This window comes from Rutilus rutilus, assembly GCF_951802725.1.
Source record: "Rutilus rutilus genome assembly, chromosome: 1".
NCBI lineage: Eukaryota > Metazoa > Chordata > Actinopteri > Cypriniformes > Leuciscidae > Rutilus > Rutilus rutilus.
The window spans coordinates 8,365,577-8,381,953 of NC_140209.1; the positions used below are offsets into that span (position 1 = coordinate 8,365,577).

At 42.5% G+C, this 16,377-nt stretch overlaps 1 long non-coding RNA gene across 1 annotated transcript in view; it reads left to right on the forward strand.

Annotated features, from left to right (window-relative positions):
• The first annotated feature begins 2,012 nt into the window (after window positions 1–2,012).
• LOC311289910 overlaps window positions 2,013–16,377 on the forward strand; it is a 16,236-nt gene continuing 1,871 nt past the window's right edge. Inside the window, exons 1-3 of the long non-coding RNA XR_014627241.1 lie at window positions 2,013–2,352; window positions 2,667–2,747; window positions 15,507–15,606. This is a non-coding gene — a long non-coding RNA (uncharacterized lncRNA). The remainder of the gene's footprint in view (window positions 2,353–2,666; window positions 2,748–15,506; window positions 15,607–16,377) is intronic.

The following is a 16,377-nucleotide window of genomic DNA, read 5'->3' on the forward strand; positions in this document are numbered from 1 at the left end:
GGTTTTGTATATTTAACAAACTTCGAGAAGTACATTTGAAAATTCTTCATAATATTTATGTCAGTAATTATACTTTATCAAAATGTATGGATATTGATGAAAATTGTACTTTTTGTTTGGATCAGCCAGAAAAAATTCTACATCTTTTCTTTGAATGTTATCATTCAAAATAAATTTGGGATGATCTTTCTAGTCACTTTCAACAGAAGTCTGGGCATAACTGTGAGCTTACATCCAAAGATGTTATCATTTATTTAGATTCGAAAATTGCTTCTGTTAATTTTATGATGAATCTTATGATATTGTTAGGTAAATTTCATATTCATAAGAGTAAATTGAGTAATTCTAAACCATGTTTGAAGGGTTTTTTTGAGTGAATTTGAATTGTATATTGAGTCTCTCAAATGTATTGATAACAAAAAATGTAGTGATACAATTATATTTGCTAAAGAATTGAAGTTAATTGAAATTTGATTTAATATGTTGTTGTTGTTGTTTTTTTGAAGTAGTACCAATTATTGGTTTCTATAACAGATTGTTTTTTCCCATTTCTTTTTTCTTTTTTTTTTTTTTTTTCAGAATTTTCTTTGTTAAAATTTTGTTTTAGATTGTTATCTTTTTGGATGTCCTGTTATTGTGTTTTTTGATGTTTGTTATGTCTAATGTCTAATAAAAAAAAAAAAAAAAAACCTTCCAAAACTTGTGACAAACCGGAAGGAGTATTTTTGGCACAGAAATACTCCTTCAAACGTACAACTACATTTTTGAAACTTTGTCCATGTTTAGCATGGGAATTCAACTCTTTAACAGTGTAAAAAACTCAGTGTGCATGAAATAGCATTTCACCCCCCCTTTAAAGGTAGGGTAGGTAATCATTTTTCTAACAAAAAAACATTCCAAATTTGTTTAAACTGTCTTTATATACCAATACATAATTAAAATGTAAGTACTCTGAAAAAGAAAATATAAAAATCGAGTGACTGTAGACCTTTTAATCTGCAATAAACACAGCTCATTATTTCCATTCACTCCACCCCCTCCCTTCTGAGCTCCTTCCAAAGCCACGCCCCCAAAACACATGAACGAGCGACGCCAAACGCTCAGGCTGGAACAAGACGCATTTATTACCTGAGACGAGTGGAGAGGAAGGAGCGCAGTACATACAGTGACATCATGTCAGAATCACATGTAATAAAATACCTAACTTTATCACTATGAATATAAACAAATAATATTTCTTTTAGTACTCACTATCAAGCTAGCATATCGATAATGGTAAAGTTTGATTCGGTAACGAGCTATATTTATAAGGCAAAACTAAAAACAGGTTGCATTGATACACGTTTTTCCATTACCATCAGTTACACTGTGATGAAGGTGAATTTCGTGTAAGATTCATAACATATACGGTGTTTTGCATGTAAGAGTTTCCATGATGAAAACATTGTTGACTCTAATGAAGACTAACGTACACTCCGAGTCCGGAGACAAGTACCGCATCGTCGGTTCGAGGACAGGTCCGGGGTTGAGGGCGAAGCAGAGGAGGTCGTTCAAGAGTGCGGGCAGGGTCCAAGGAAGTAGTTTTTGCCTTGTTTGCCTTCGCAAATGTGATGAGTGCACGCAGGGCAGCGCGCGCAGTGGGGGTCGGGGCGGGCACGAGACATGAAGGCATCTGATTGGTTCTTTACATTCGCACCGAATGGCAGTGATTGGTCAGAGTTTTTACTGTCCTGCAGCTGCTACAGAGGTCTGATTTTTTTCATTCCTTTTTCTAAACACATAATGTATTGACTACTATCAGGATGGAAGGACCATTTCACCCAGTATAAAAAAAAGTGTTTCTGAACAGGATTACCTACCCTACCTTTAATGCATTAATATAATCTCTAATGTTTCCAGGGTTCCTCATTGTTGCAGTGTTACCAGTGTTTACAACAGTGACCAGATACAACTGGGACTTTACATGTGGTCAACAAATGGGCTGTGAGTCGAATTATGATCTGATCCCTCATATAAACACACATACCACCATAATCTGATCAATCTATAATTCATAAACGCTTGTGTCATTATGAATGTCTGATCTTTACAGATTTTGAGTGGAGGGTTTAATGAGATTAATCTGTGTTCAGTCGTTTTGAACATTTATGAAATGTTTTATATATAATGTTTAATGTATGGTCTTGATGTTTTACTCAGTGAGTGTCAAACACAGATATGCAGATTTACACTAATATTAAACATGTTTTTCAGGTTCACCTTCGGTCATGAGATCAGTGTGGTCAATGCTCATGTTATTGATCAATGCTGTAATGATCTATTTCTACATCACAGCTCTGGAGAATGAGAAGGGTATGATTAAATTAAATTATATATCTGAGACATCTCTGCTATATCTCAGCTTTATGCTGAAGTGTGTGTGTGTGTGTGTGTGTGTGTGTGTGTGTGTGTGTGTGTGTGTTGATGAACTGTCAGTGATGATCTGATGTGTGTGAGTGAGTGTGTGTGTGTGTGTGTGTGTGTGTGTGTGTGTGTTAATGAACTGTCAGTGATGATCTTATGTGTGTGTGTGTGTGTTAAACACTGTCAGTGATGATATGATGTGTGTGTTGATGAACACTGTCAGTGATGATCTGATGTGTGTGTGTGTGTGTGTTGATGTTCAGATCGTGTCGGATGGGCCTGTATGATCATGTTTCTTCAGTCACTCTGGGTGCTGATAAACTTCACAATCTCATTTAAATGGGGTACAGTATTAATATTAATCATCATCTCTGATCATCTTCATCCTTCAGCTCTCGTTTATTCTCCTCACTCTCTTCTGTTCTCCTCTTCTGTTGAGATTATGGGCCCTATTTTAACGATCTGAAACGAACGCAAGTAACTTTGTGGGCGGGTCTCTTGCTATTATACCAGCGGGATAAATGACTCTTGCGCCCGACGCAAATCTGAAATGTGTTGGTCTGAAGTAGCTACATTACTCATATAGGTGTGGTTTGGGCGTAACGTGAAATAAACCAATCAGAGCGTCATCTCACATTCCCTTTAAGAGCAGGCACACTTGTTCCATGGCGGATGGCTATTATAACGGCAGATTTGCAGGAGCGGTTCACAGCCGAGGAGACCGACGTTCTCGTCAGAGCCGTAAAACACAGAGAAGTGACATTGGGGATGGAGAAACACACCCAAATTAGCTTCGGTTAAACAGGCGTATGATCATTTGGGTAAATGTGTAAGCTAGATTTATGCCTATTCTTTCACATCTTCATGGACACAACAATGATTTCCCTTGTGTGTTAATATTTTTCCTTGTAATAATGTATTGTAGCATACAGTATATAAGTGCTGTAATTATAGATAAAAATAATGGACCAATATCAGAAGATCTTAGTTTGGCTCAAGGAGGAAAAGGTGAAGTTCAGTGATACACAGAGTCAAGGCTGCAGTGCAATTGTGAATTGTATTACATATAGGACAACAAGCATTTACAATATTTACACGTGCACATAGGAAGTATTCAGTTCAAAGTTATTAATGAACATACAGCAATCTCAGAATTCAAAATTCTCTCAATCATAAACAGTGTTTGAAGCCGCAGCAGTTCACAACACACAGCCCTCGAGACAGGGAGTCCATGATGGAACAGTTCATAAACTCAGTACCAATATGTAGATGTGTGAAAAAAAAAAAAATTTATATATATATATATATATACTAGGGCTGTAGTACTCGAGTCCGGTCTCGGACTCGAGTCCGGACTCGAGACCGTTTTTCTATGGTCTCGGACTTGTCTCGGACTCGCTGGTATTCGGACTCGGACTTGTCTCGGTCTCGGCCACTGGTCTTGCCAAATATGGCTTTTGGTCTCGACCGAGTCCAGAGTCTTTATTATTTTCCCAGTAATCACACAAACGTCGCCGCGATATTAAAACAAAATATTATTGGAGGGAAAGTGAAACACTGGCCACTTAATAACTATGGGCATTTCGGGTCTTTTTCGTGAGCCGGCTCGTTTCACTCAGCTCACTGAAAAGAGCCGGCTCTTTTGACTCACAAACGGCTCTTTAAAAAATAAATGTTTAAATAAACTCGCTGAAAGTCCACCGCTAGTGCAACGTGAATATTCACATTTTTGATTGTCCATAACACCCCGAAAACTAGCCTGCTTGCCTTGCACATCTAATTAATGGGCAAAGGTTTCCGACTTTTTTTCGTACCTTTCTTTCTTTGCCTATTCCACGAGTGGTAACGTTAGGCTCCAATGACTGGCTGTTTTAAAATATAGCTAATATCGAAACAAAATAACCCAGCTCATAACTTGCAGGTTTGCTTAGTGGCAAACTTTTTTCATTTGATTGCTTCAGCCGCCACCCGCCTGAATTTAATAAAAATATTATTTTTCGTCACGTCATCCGCCCGATCCGCGGTTTATCCGCATCTCTAGTGTGTGTGTGTGTGTGTGTGTGTGTGTGAGTTGGCTCGGCCTTCCCTCATGCAGTTTAATTGGTTGACATCGCGTGTATGATTGACAGGAACAGAATGTGAGGCTGATCAGAGTCAGACAGTCGAAACGATGTGTGTGCTCCTTTAGGCATATCATTTTTTTTTTTTTTTTTTTTTTTTTTTTTTAAATTTGTCAATTATTTTAAATAAAATCACAATTATTCATTATTTCATTATTACATAGTGATTTAATTTCTATAGGCTATAGCCTATATTTTTTTAAGCAGACTTTTTTTTTTCCTGTCCTGGACTCGGTCTTGACTCGGACTCGAACCTTTTTGGACTCGGTCTTGACTCGGACTCGAACCTTTTTGGACTCGGTCTTGACTTGGACTCGACTAGTCCTGGTCTTGGACTTGTCTTGGACTCGACAAAGGTGGTCTTGACTACAGCCCTAATATATACATATATATATATATATATATATATATATATATATATATATATATATAGTCAGACTCATACTGATTAAAGTACAGCCAGCGCCAGCTAACAGATCCATATACATGTGGCAGTTTGAGACTTTAGGTGAATTCCGACTACGCCACCCAGATATAATCCGGGAACCCAGAAATAGTTTGAGTACATAAAGCACACAGGTACGCAATGGCTGAGTCAGATTCCAGACAATGGTGAAAGTACAAACAGTTTATTGAAAAAGCATAATTTACTAAACACACTTTTTAATAAAGAATCTTAAAACCAGACACGTCACACATTGCACACACACACGCACACACCACTTCAGAACCTGGGGAATTTGTCCTGGCTATCAGATCAACACTGCAACCACTCGTGCTCTCTCACAACACTACACTCACTGTGAACACTGCAGACTGTCAATCAAACCACCACCACACCCAGAAGACTTCAGGAACCACGGATGGCCCCAGATTCTGAAGGGAAAAGACAAAGAATATTCAATACAAAAAAACGATACACGAAACATGCACTCTCACATCAAGGTTGTCAAAGAAGCATAAAAAAATAAAAAAAACACACGCACGGCCAAACAGGCCAGTTTCTCTATAATGACCGTGCTCAGCACGATAGCGGGAGATTCTAGACCACCCCACAAACTTCCTGACAGAGAAATGAACGACAATGTCACAAACAGTAAATCAGTTCATCACACAATAATGAATGCAGAATTCAGATTAAACACCCATATATAAACTATATAAATACAAGGGTGACATAGAGAATTTGTCAGTGTGCAATTATTTCCCCCCAACCTCAGTTCAACAGTCGAGGAATACTGTCACATTAAGGATCGATTTTAGAAACATCCGGGCAGGCTGTACGTTCGACGCGTGCTTCGATCGGCTTGAATATAGTCCACAACCGGATGGAAGCAGTCACACTGTTGAAATAGAATACAGCTTCTCAAAATAATAGTTGACAGTTTGAGCAAGAGACGGAAATGAGGGCGAGCACGGTAATTTATACGTGAAACGCCACCCCATCCACTTCAGGGTCGTTTAGTATCACACCAGAGCCCGTCTACGGAGAGCCTTGGCACTTCCTATTAGCCCCACTGTATCGATCTTGGTTGCAGTTTCATTAGAATTCCACTGGAGGTGATCGCGGGCGAGTGCAGAATGAATGGGAGTCTGTGGGGCTAGACGGCTAAATGTGTCTCTTTCACCCGATTGCCGTTGAGAAATCGTCTCAGGTTACGACTGTAACCTATGTTCCCTGAGAACAGGGAACGAGACACTACGTCAGAATGACGCTATGGGGAACGCCTCAGGCGTGACAGGTGTCTGAAATAAATATCAACTCACGTCAATTATGTTGACCGGCGACAGCCCGTGAATCATCAGCTTGATTGATTAACGCGCAACCTGGATGTATAAAGGGAAGCCTTGCATACATGACAACATCCTATCGTCTGAAGGGACTGTTGCAGGCAGGCCCCGAGGCATGGCAGGAAGACGTAGTGTCTCGTTCCCTGTTCTCAGGGAACATAGGTTACAGTCGTAACCTGAGACGTTCCCTTTCGAAAGGGAACTCTACACTACGTCAGAATGACGCTATGGGGAACGATATACCAACGCCACCATGCTGAGGGGAGTGCATGCCCAAAGGCAGTGACAACTGTCCGAACCAGTAATTCAGAAAACACTGGAACCACTCACCCTTAGGTCACATCGGGCTGTCAGTGACAGCACTCCCTACCGGTCATCACCCAAGCTAATGAACCAAGAAACCGCCAGAACATAGTTAATGGGGGGTATATCTGGGCCAGCTCAAAGGCTTAGGACCACAGCTTCCAAAAGAAGGGGTCCCTTCTAGGGAGTGTGGCTAGGGGGCCCAAGGGACTCCCAGCCAGTCACTATTCAGGGGAGCGTGCCACCTGAAATACCACCAGGCAGGCCTGACCTGGTGTCACTACATAAGACACTAGAGTCTGGCCACTTCCTGTCTGTCTGAAGACAGAGCCTCTGGACACTTGCCTTAAGAAGGCATCCAACCCGAGGGACTGCAAAACAGGCAGTGAACCACTCAGCCCGGATCTCAGAGACGGGAAACCCTGGAGAGTATGACTCAGCATAGTGCTTTACAACCCTTGCCAGCGAGGGGAGTCTCTCTACTCGATCCATGGATCTACCCAGTGTTTGTGTTTCAAAACACTGAGGAGGCCTGTGAGGGCCTAAAGGGAGCTACCTCCAGGAAGGCCTGGTAGGACCTCTAACCTGGCGGCCACAACATGGGGGAGCTTGTATTCAACCACAATATGTGGGAGCTTACCTTCAGGAAGGCCGGTGAGGCCTCTGACCTGGCAACCACAACATGTGGGAGCTCATATTAGGAAGGCCGGTGAGGCCTCTAACCTGGTGACCACAGCATGTGGGAGCTCCTATCAGGAAGGCCGGTGAGGCCTCTAACCTGGCGACCACAACATGTGGGAGCTCATATCAGGAAGGCCGGTGAGGCCTCTAACCTGGTGACCACCGCATGTGGGAGCTCCTATCAGGAAGGCCGGTGAGGCCTCTAACCTGGCGACCACGTCATGTGGGAGCTCATATCAGGAAGGCCGGTGAGGCCTCTAACCTGGCGACCACATGATGTGGGAGCTCACTTTCAGAAAGGGAATAAAGCGTACAGCGCACAACCCTTACCATAAAAAATGGAAATAGAAAGTACATGAAAGAAAGTGCATGTACTTAGCCATTCTGAACCCAAGAAGGCCTGATGAGGCCTCTAACCTGGCGACCACAGCATGTGGGAGCTCATACTCGGGAAGGCCGGTGAGGCCTGTAACACGGTGACCACAGTGTGTGGGAGCTCATCAGAATGTGGAAGTTAGCTAGAGAAAAACATCTGTCGTAATAAAGTGACGACAGGAAGTATCTAGAATGGGACCCGAAGAGAAAGACCAGGGTCTGAGGCACATAGGAAGGGACAGAAGCGATACGCGCATGACCCTTACCATAGAAAATGGATTTTAGAAAATACACAAGACATAAGTCGTGTGACTTACCATAAGCATGGTATAAAAAAGGTACGGAACGTATGTACCAAAAAGGAATAAAGTAAAGGTTTGCTCGTACTTCATCACTCTAAAAACACAGTATGTGTGAGCCCACATTCGGGAAGGCCGGATGAGGCCTGTAACCTGACATGTAAAAGCTCAAAACCAGGAAGGCCTGGTGAGGCCTGTAACCAGGGAACCACCTTACGTGGGAACCTATAATCAGGAAAGCCAGAAGAAGCCTGCAACCTGATAGACACAATACGTGGGAGTTCTCATTCAGTAAGGCCTGGTGAGGCCTGCCACCTGACATGAAAGAACTCATAACCAGGAAGGCCGCAGAGGCCTAAAGCCTGGTGACCACTAATTGTGGAAGGTTAAAACTCAGGAAGGCCGGTGAGGCCTGTGACCTAACGACCACCGCACGTGGGAGCTCAAATTCAAGAAGGCCTGGTGAGGCCTATAACTTGATAATCACAGTAAGTGGAAGCTCACAGCATGTAGGAGCTCACATTCAGGAAGGCCGGCGAGGCCTGTAACCTGACATGTGAAGACTCCTAACCAAGAAGGCCTGGTGAGGCCTATAACCTGGCGACTACAGTATGTGGGAGCTCATATACAACCACAGTATGTGGGAGCTCATACTCAGAAAGGCCTGGTGAGGCCTCTGACCTGATAACCACAGAATGTGGGAGCTCATAACCAGGAAGGCCAGATGAGGCCTGTAACCTGATGACCACAGTATGTAGGAGCTCACATTCAGGAAGCTGACATGTGGAGGCTCTCAACCAAGAAGGCCTGGTAAGGCCTATAACCTGGCGACTATAGTATGTGGGAGCTCATATACAACCACAGCATGGGGGGAACTCATACTCAGGAAGGCCGGTGAGGCCTCTAACCTGGCGACCACAGCATGTGGGAGCTCAAATCAGGAAGGCCTAGTGAGGCCTCTGACCTGATAACCATATAACATGGGAGCTCATATTCACCACAGTATGTGGGAGCTCACATTCAGGAAGGCCAGTGAGGCCTGTAACCTAACATGTGGAGGCTCGTAACCAGGAAGGCCTGGTGAGGCCAATAACCTGGCAACTACAGTATGTGGGAGCTCATATTCAACCACAGTATGTGGGAGCTCATACTCAGGAAGGCCTAGTGAGGCCTGTGACCTGACAACCACAGCATGTGGGAGCTCATATTCAACCAAAATATGTGGAAGCTCTCATTCCGGAAGGCCTGGTGAGGCCTCTGACCTGATAACCATAGAATGTGGAGGCTCATATTCAAGAAGGCCTGGTGAGGCCTAAAACTTGATAACCACAGAATGTGGGAGCTCATATTCAACCACAGTATGTGAGAGCTATTCTCAGGAAGGCCTAGTGAGGCCTATGACCTGATAACCACAATATGTGGGAGCTCATATTCAAGAAGGCCTGGTGAGGCCTATAACTTGATACCCACAGTAAGTGGGAGCTCATATTCAACCAAAATATGTGGAAGCTCTCATTCAGGAAGGCCTGGTGAGGCCTCTGACCTGATAACCACAGAATGTGGGGGCTCATATTCAAGAAGGCCTGGTGAGGCCTAAAACTTGATAACCACAGAATGTGGGAGCTCATATTCAACCACAGTATGTGAGAGCTATACTCAGGAAGGCCTAGTGAGGCCTATGACCTGATAACCACAGTATGTGGGAGCTCATATTCAAGAAGGCCTGATGAGGCCTAAAACTTGATAAACACAGAATGTGGGAGCTCATATTAAACCACAGTATGTGGGAGCTCATAATCAAGAAGGCCTGGTAAGGCCTATAACTTGATAACCACAGTAAGTGGAAGCTCACAGTATGTAGGAGCTCACATTCAGGAAGGCCGGTGAGGCCCGAAACCTGACATGTGAAAACTCCTAACCAAGAAGGCCTGGTGAGGCCTATAACCTGGCGACTACAGTATGTGGGAGCTCATGTACAACCACAGTATGAGGGAGCTCACATTCAGGAAGGCCGGCGAGGCCCGATACCTGACATGTGAAAAACTCCTAACCAAGAAGGCCTGGTGAGGCCTATAACCTGGCGACTACAGTATGTGGGAGCTCATAACCAGGAAGGCCGGATGAGGCCTGTAACCTGATGACCACAGTATGTGGGAGCTCACATTCAGGAAGGCCGGGTGAGGCCTGCAACCTGACATGTAGAAGCCCATCACCAGGAAGGCCGGTGAGGCCTGTAACCTGGCGCCACAGTATGTGGGAGCTCATAACCAGGAAGGCCTGGCGAGGCCTGTAACGTGGCGACCACCGTGTATAGGAGCTCATATTCAGGAAGGCCTAGAAAGGCCTGTAACCTGGCAACTACAGTATGTGGGAGCTCATTTTCAAGAAGGCCTGGTGAGGCCTCTGACCTGATAACCACAGTATGTGGGAGCTCATATTCAACCACAGTATGTGGGAGCTCATACCCAGGAAGGCCGGATGAGGCCTGTAACCTGGCGACCACAGTATGTGGGAGCTCATAACCAGGAAGGCCTGATGAGGCCTGTAACCTGATTACCACAGTATGTGGGAGCTCACATTCAGGAAGGCCGGTGAGGCCTGTAACCTGACATGTGGAAGCTCATAACCAGGAAGGCCTGGTGAGGCCTATAACCTGGCAACTACAGTATGTGGGAGCTAATTTTCAAGAAGGCCTGGTGAGGCCTCTGACCTGATAACCACAGAATGTGGGAGCTCATATTCAACCACAGTATGTGGGAGCTCATACTCAGGAAGGCCTGGTGAGGCCTATGACCTGATAACCACAGTATGTGGGAGCTCATATTCAAGAAGGCTTGGTGAAGCCTATAACTTGATAACCACAGAATGTGGGAGCTCATATCACAGTATGTGGGAGCTCATATTCAAGAAGGCCTGGTGAGGCCTATAACTTGATAACCACAGAATGTGGGAGCTCATATTCAACCACAGTATGTGGGAGCTCATTTTCAGGAAGGCCTAGTGAGGCCTATGACCGGATAACCACATTATATGGGAGCTATATTCAAGAAGGCCTGGAGCGGCCTATAACTTGATAACCACAGTATGTGGGAGCTCATATTCAGGAAGGCCTAGTGAGGCCTATGACCTGATAACCATAATATGTGGGAGCTCATTTAACCATAGTATGTGGAAGCTCATATTCAGGAAGGCCTAGTGAGGCCTATAACCTGATAACCACATTACTCCTTGACAGTCAATTCCTGGGAGCTCACCTCAGGGAGGCCCAAGCACTGTCCGGTTGCAAAATGGGGACTGTCTGGTCAAGGAGGCCTGTTAAGACCTACTACCTGACCATCGAAAAAATCTTTAGATTTACTTCCATAACATTTTGCCCCAGACTCTAAAACAGGAGATGTGGTCTGAAAAGAAACAGAAATATGTTAATTTCACATTTTACAAAAAGACCAGAATTACACCTGCTCTTTTTGTTCACTGCTCATTTTTCAATTAAAATGCAGCCAAAAACACTGGGTAACGCGATCTGGATGATAGGCTGAATTACTAAATATCTAACTTCTTAAAAGTCAGATAATATTCCATCATTTTAATTCATAGAATTAAATGCAGCCATACTCACCAGACAATACTGTTTTAACATTTATACGTTCTCGTAATCTACACACTGCCTCGGCAAGCGCGAGAAAAGAGCCGTTAAAAAATATTTGGCTTTCATCCCTCGAGAAGAAAGTCAACAGTTGCGAGGTTGAAACATCCGACAGCGCACGGATTTTTTCTTTCTCACGCGCGCCGAGATATTTCTTAATGAACACTGCCAGCACCCTCAGGAACTGACTGTGAACGCCTCGTACCCAAACAGTATTGTTTCACAGATCGCACGCACCACAGCTCAGATGCTGAACCCTCCTCCCTCGAGAAAAGGGTCCGCGAAAGCGGAGCATTTTTAAATAAAAAACGCTCACAGTTTGCACAAGAGGCTCTCTCGAGAGCCTCCCGCGCGCTTCAGCGATATTCTCAATACAGACAAACAGTCCCTGAAGACGAAAAGATGTTGTCATGTATGCAAGGCTTCCCTTTATACATCCAGGTTGCGCGTTAATCAATCAAGCTGATGATTCACGGGCTGTCGCCGGTCAACATAATTGACGTGAGTTGATATTTATTTCAGACACCTGTCACGCCTGAGGCGTTCCCCATAGCGTCATTCTGACGTAGTGTAGAGTTCCCTTTCGAAAGGGAACTCAGATTTTATTGTAGGTTTTGCAAGTTCAACATGGGTTATAGGTCGAAAGTTGAATGAACGAGTACTTATGTCCTTTCGATTTCTTACAGGTTGAGTTGTTGTTGCCCATAACACGCTAGCATTCTGCTAATGACGTCAGCATTCTGACGTCATTGACATTTTAAAAGACTTTTTAAACCAAATAAGAGACTCTAAAAAAATCTAACACCCAGCAATGTGTAATTTCTTTGCATCTCCTTTCGAATACAACATTCAAATTACTAGACAAAAAATTATATCCTGAGAAAAGTGGATTTTGAGGGTTTTTCACCATAGACCTCCATTCATTCTGCACTCGCCTGCGAGCACCCCCGCATGGACAGAGACGTGTTACTGCAGCCAGTCCAGAAACCGGAAGTAAGCAGAGAGTGCCAATTCTCTTCCTATTAGACATTCTCTGATCACACGTAGATAAACAGTAAGTAGCGTGAGCTGACAGCGTCTGCCAGTCTTCAAGGTCTGCCAAGCCTGCTGCAACACCTCCACGTTTGTATCGCTGTTAAAATATAACATTAAGTTAAGGAGATGATCCTCCCACTTTAATCGTTAGCTTAGGCATAAGAGAATATCACATACCTGTGGTAAATGACTCGCGGTGCTCAATGCACTCAATAACGTGCTAATAAAGAAAAGCTTGTAGTGATATCTGTTTGCCTCTCGTGTCTGCTGTCTCCTCTGCCGCACTGCAAGGTAAACGAGTCCCAAAATCACCCTTCCTGATCCGAACATTCAAGATGCGTTAGACGCAAAAAGCCCTTACCTCCTGAACCGAAACCGGCGCCCCGAAAATGACGTCACTGCCCAGAAACGGAATAAACGCTCGCCCAGATGTCTGTCGCATCTCCTTTTATCCTCGTGGAAACGCCATATTTGGGAATTAACCCCATGATGGCTGATAACATCACCACAATCACATACAATACACTATTAGCACCGTATAACAAACAATGACAACTCACCAGCTCCCATATCATTAAGTAACTCAACAGCAGTCAATTGAAAGGTAGAGGCAATCTAAAAGGCATAATAGTTAAACCAACAGTTTAGCTTAACAGTAGAATGTTTTACAGGGCTAAACGCCTACCTGCAGCAGCTCAACACACCGACTCCCTCCCGCACACACACACCAAACAACAGCGCGCGGCCGTATTTAAAGGAAAGTGACGCAACACTCTGTCAAGTCTCACGATACTTCACGAAGCCTCGCGACAACGCGAACACAAAGGGGAGCCGCGAATAAAGAGAATAAGGCAAAAACACCTGGGTTACATATGGTTTAATAAAAATGAAAACTGCTGCTTCTGTGTGATGAGAGAAGGTGTGTGTGCGTTGTGCACACGCTACATTTATTATGGCCAAGCATGCGCTCTTAAAATAGCATCTGAATAACATGCACAACGCCACTGACTTTAGACTCGGTTTCTCCTGGTCAGTGGCGGGATTGTTTTCTGAAACTGCAAAATAGCACCAGGGAACGTTTGCGCCGGATCACGCCGCCTCTTTGTGCTGAACCGTCCCGGGAGTGCAAGTTCATTCCCTAGTTTACCGACGTGCGTCTGTGGAGGGAAAAGTCCGCTGTGCGCGGGTGCAAAATAGGAATGATACATGCGTCGCTGTACAAAGGCAATTGCGCTGGGTGCAAGATAGGGCCTGTATCTCTACACTGTGAAAACTATCCTCATTTTAACGCTAAAAGACAGTACAGTGAAAAACTGCTTATTTTCTTGTAAGTTCTGTACATCAGGGCTTTATGTTGCATCTAATGTTGTTAATGTTCACTGCATTATTTCAGTGTCGTGTGTGTGTCTATGATGTTGTTTAGTGTGTGTGTGTGTGTGTGTGTATGACACTGTACAGCTTCTATATTAGTACTAATCTCATCATGAACTTTGACCTTTCTCACCATCACCTGTGCTTTTATGGTATTTTAGTACTTCATAACATTACACCAGTTAATGAAATACAGCTATTTACTGTAAGTTTAAGTTAAATCTGTAAATCCTGAAACGCTGCAGACGTATGTTTACGGTAAACCTCAGATGTTTTACAGAGTTATTCAGTGTTTACCATCTCAGCACAGCTTTAATTCTGTCGCTGTAATAATGATCTTCATGAAATCCTGTTCCTCGTGTGTGTTTATGATCTCCTGCTGATATTTAAGTTTGCTTGATCAAACTTACTTCACTTACTGATCTACTATTTAAAACTTCTTCTTCTTCTGAGCCTGAGTTTAGACAGCATCTCCTCCTAGAGCTTTAAAGCTACAAACACCAAACTCTCTCAGACCTTCAGCTGTTCTGACTCGCTATTATCTTTTATAACGGATCCGACTTACAGTTTTCATAACAATCATAAAAGTCCCATACGCTTTCATTGAGGGGGTCAAAACTTTAAAGCATGAACTCCAATAGAGTATTTAAGCTTCATCCACTATGTATCTGTCATGTTAGCTACATGGTAATTCATGGTAAAGCATGCTAGCAGCATGTTTAAACATTAGCAAAAAGCTCATTTGTGTTAACAGCATCTTAAATCATGCTAGCAACATGGTAATTCATGCTAGCAAAATGATAAAACATGAGAGCATCATGCTAATTCATACTAACACAATGTTAATTAATGCTAACAGAATGTCAAATCATGTTAGCTACATGGTAATTCATGCTAACAACATTGTAATTAATGCTAACAACATTTTAAAACATGTTAGCAAAATGCTAATTCATGTTAACAGCATCCTAAATCATGCTAGCACAATGGTAATTCATGTTAAATCATGCTAGCAACATGATAAAACATGATAGCATCATGCTTAATCATATTAGCAACAATGCTAAATCATGTTAACACAATTATAATTCATGTTAACAGCATGCTAAATCATGTTAGCTACATGGTAATTAATGCAACATACATGCTAGCAACATGATAGCATCATGTTAAATCATGCTAGCAACATGGTGAATAATCTTAAATCATGTTTCCTCAATCAAGAACAAATGTGTGTGAAACATGAGTGTGTGTTTGTGTATGAATATTGTGTGTTACTGTCATGTTTTTTTTCAACTTCTATCAATGAATGATGGAAATCCTTATTCTACAAGATATTTTTTGATCATTAAAAATACAGTGTATTTCCTGAAGATAACGTGGTTCTCAACCTGATGATGATGGCAAAGTGATGATATAAACTGTATTATTAGTATCTCTAATGGTGAAGATATGAAACCGTATTAATATTGTATCTTCCAGCTCTTCACCGTGTTGTTCCTGTGTATGTGTTTGGATCAGTCGGTGTTGTTGTACTGAACGCTGTTGCTCTGATGACGGAACTGATCCTGAAAACAGGCGAGTGAACACTTCAACATCACTTACATTATATCCTCCTGGGACCCAGGAATAGACTTTGGTCCACTGTAGTGGACATTATATTTTAGTGAATTTCTCTGACATCATACATGTCACATGACACACCCTGGGTGTCCTGTAAAGAGCACAATCAGGACTTTTCAGAGACACCACATGTTTGGAGGTTTCACCATGAAAACAACTTCTCCTTGGTCTTTAAAACTGTCTGATATTAATTTAGTGATCAAATGTAGGAAATATGATAATATATTGTAATTATAATTTAAATTGGACTACTTCTCAAATTGTATTTCATAAACCAACATCTCAGGAAAATGTTACAGGGTTTCAAATAAAAAAATGACTTTCTGTTCAGAACAGGGCATTGATTTCACACATGTCCACTGTAGAGGACATCAGGACTTACATACATACATGTTTATCAGGCATTTTAGGAGACACAACAAGAGAATATGGAAATAAATTATACATCAATATTCCTATGAAATATTAGATATTATTATTAAAATGTTGCTGATTATTACTCAAATTATTACAACTTCTTTTTCCATTAAATGTTGCCTCCAAGAACACATCATGTGCAAATTAGATACAGTGTACAGACGCATTTTATTGAATGGGAATATTAATTTAAAGCCATTTTACCCAAATATTGCATAAAGTAAAATGGTGTATCAATTCATTTCATTATATCTTTCATAACATAGTTGAGAATCCCAAAATTTATTAGTGATTGAAAAATAAATCCATTGGT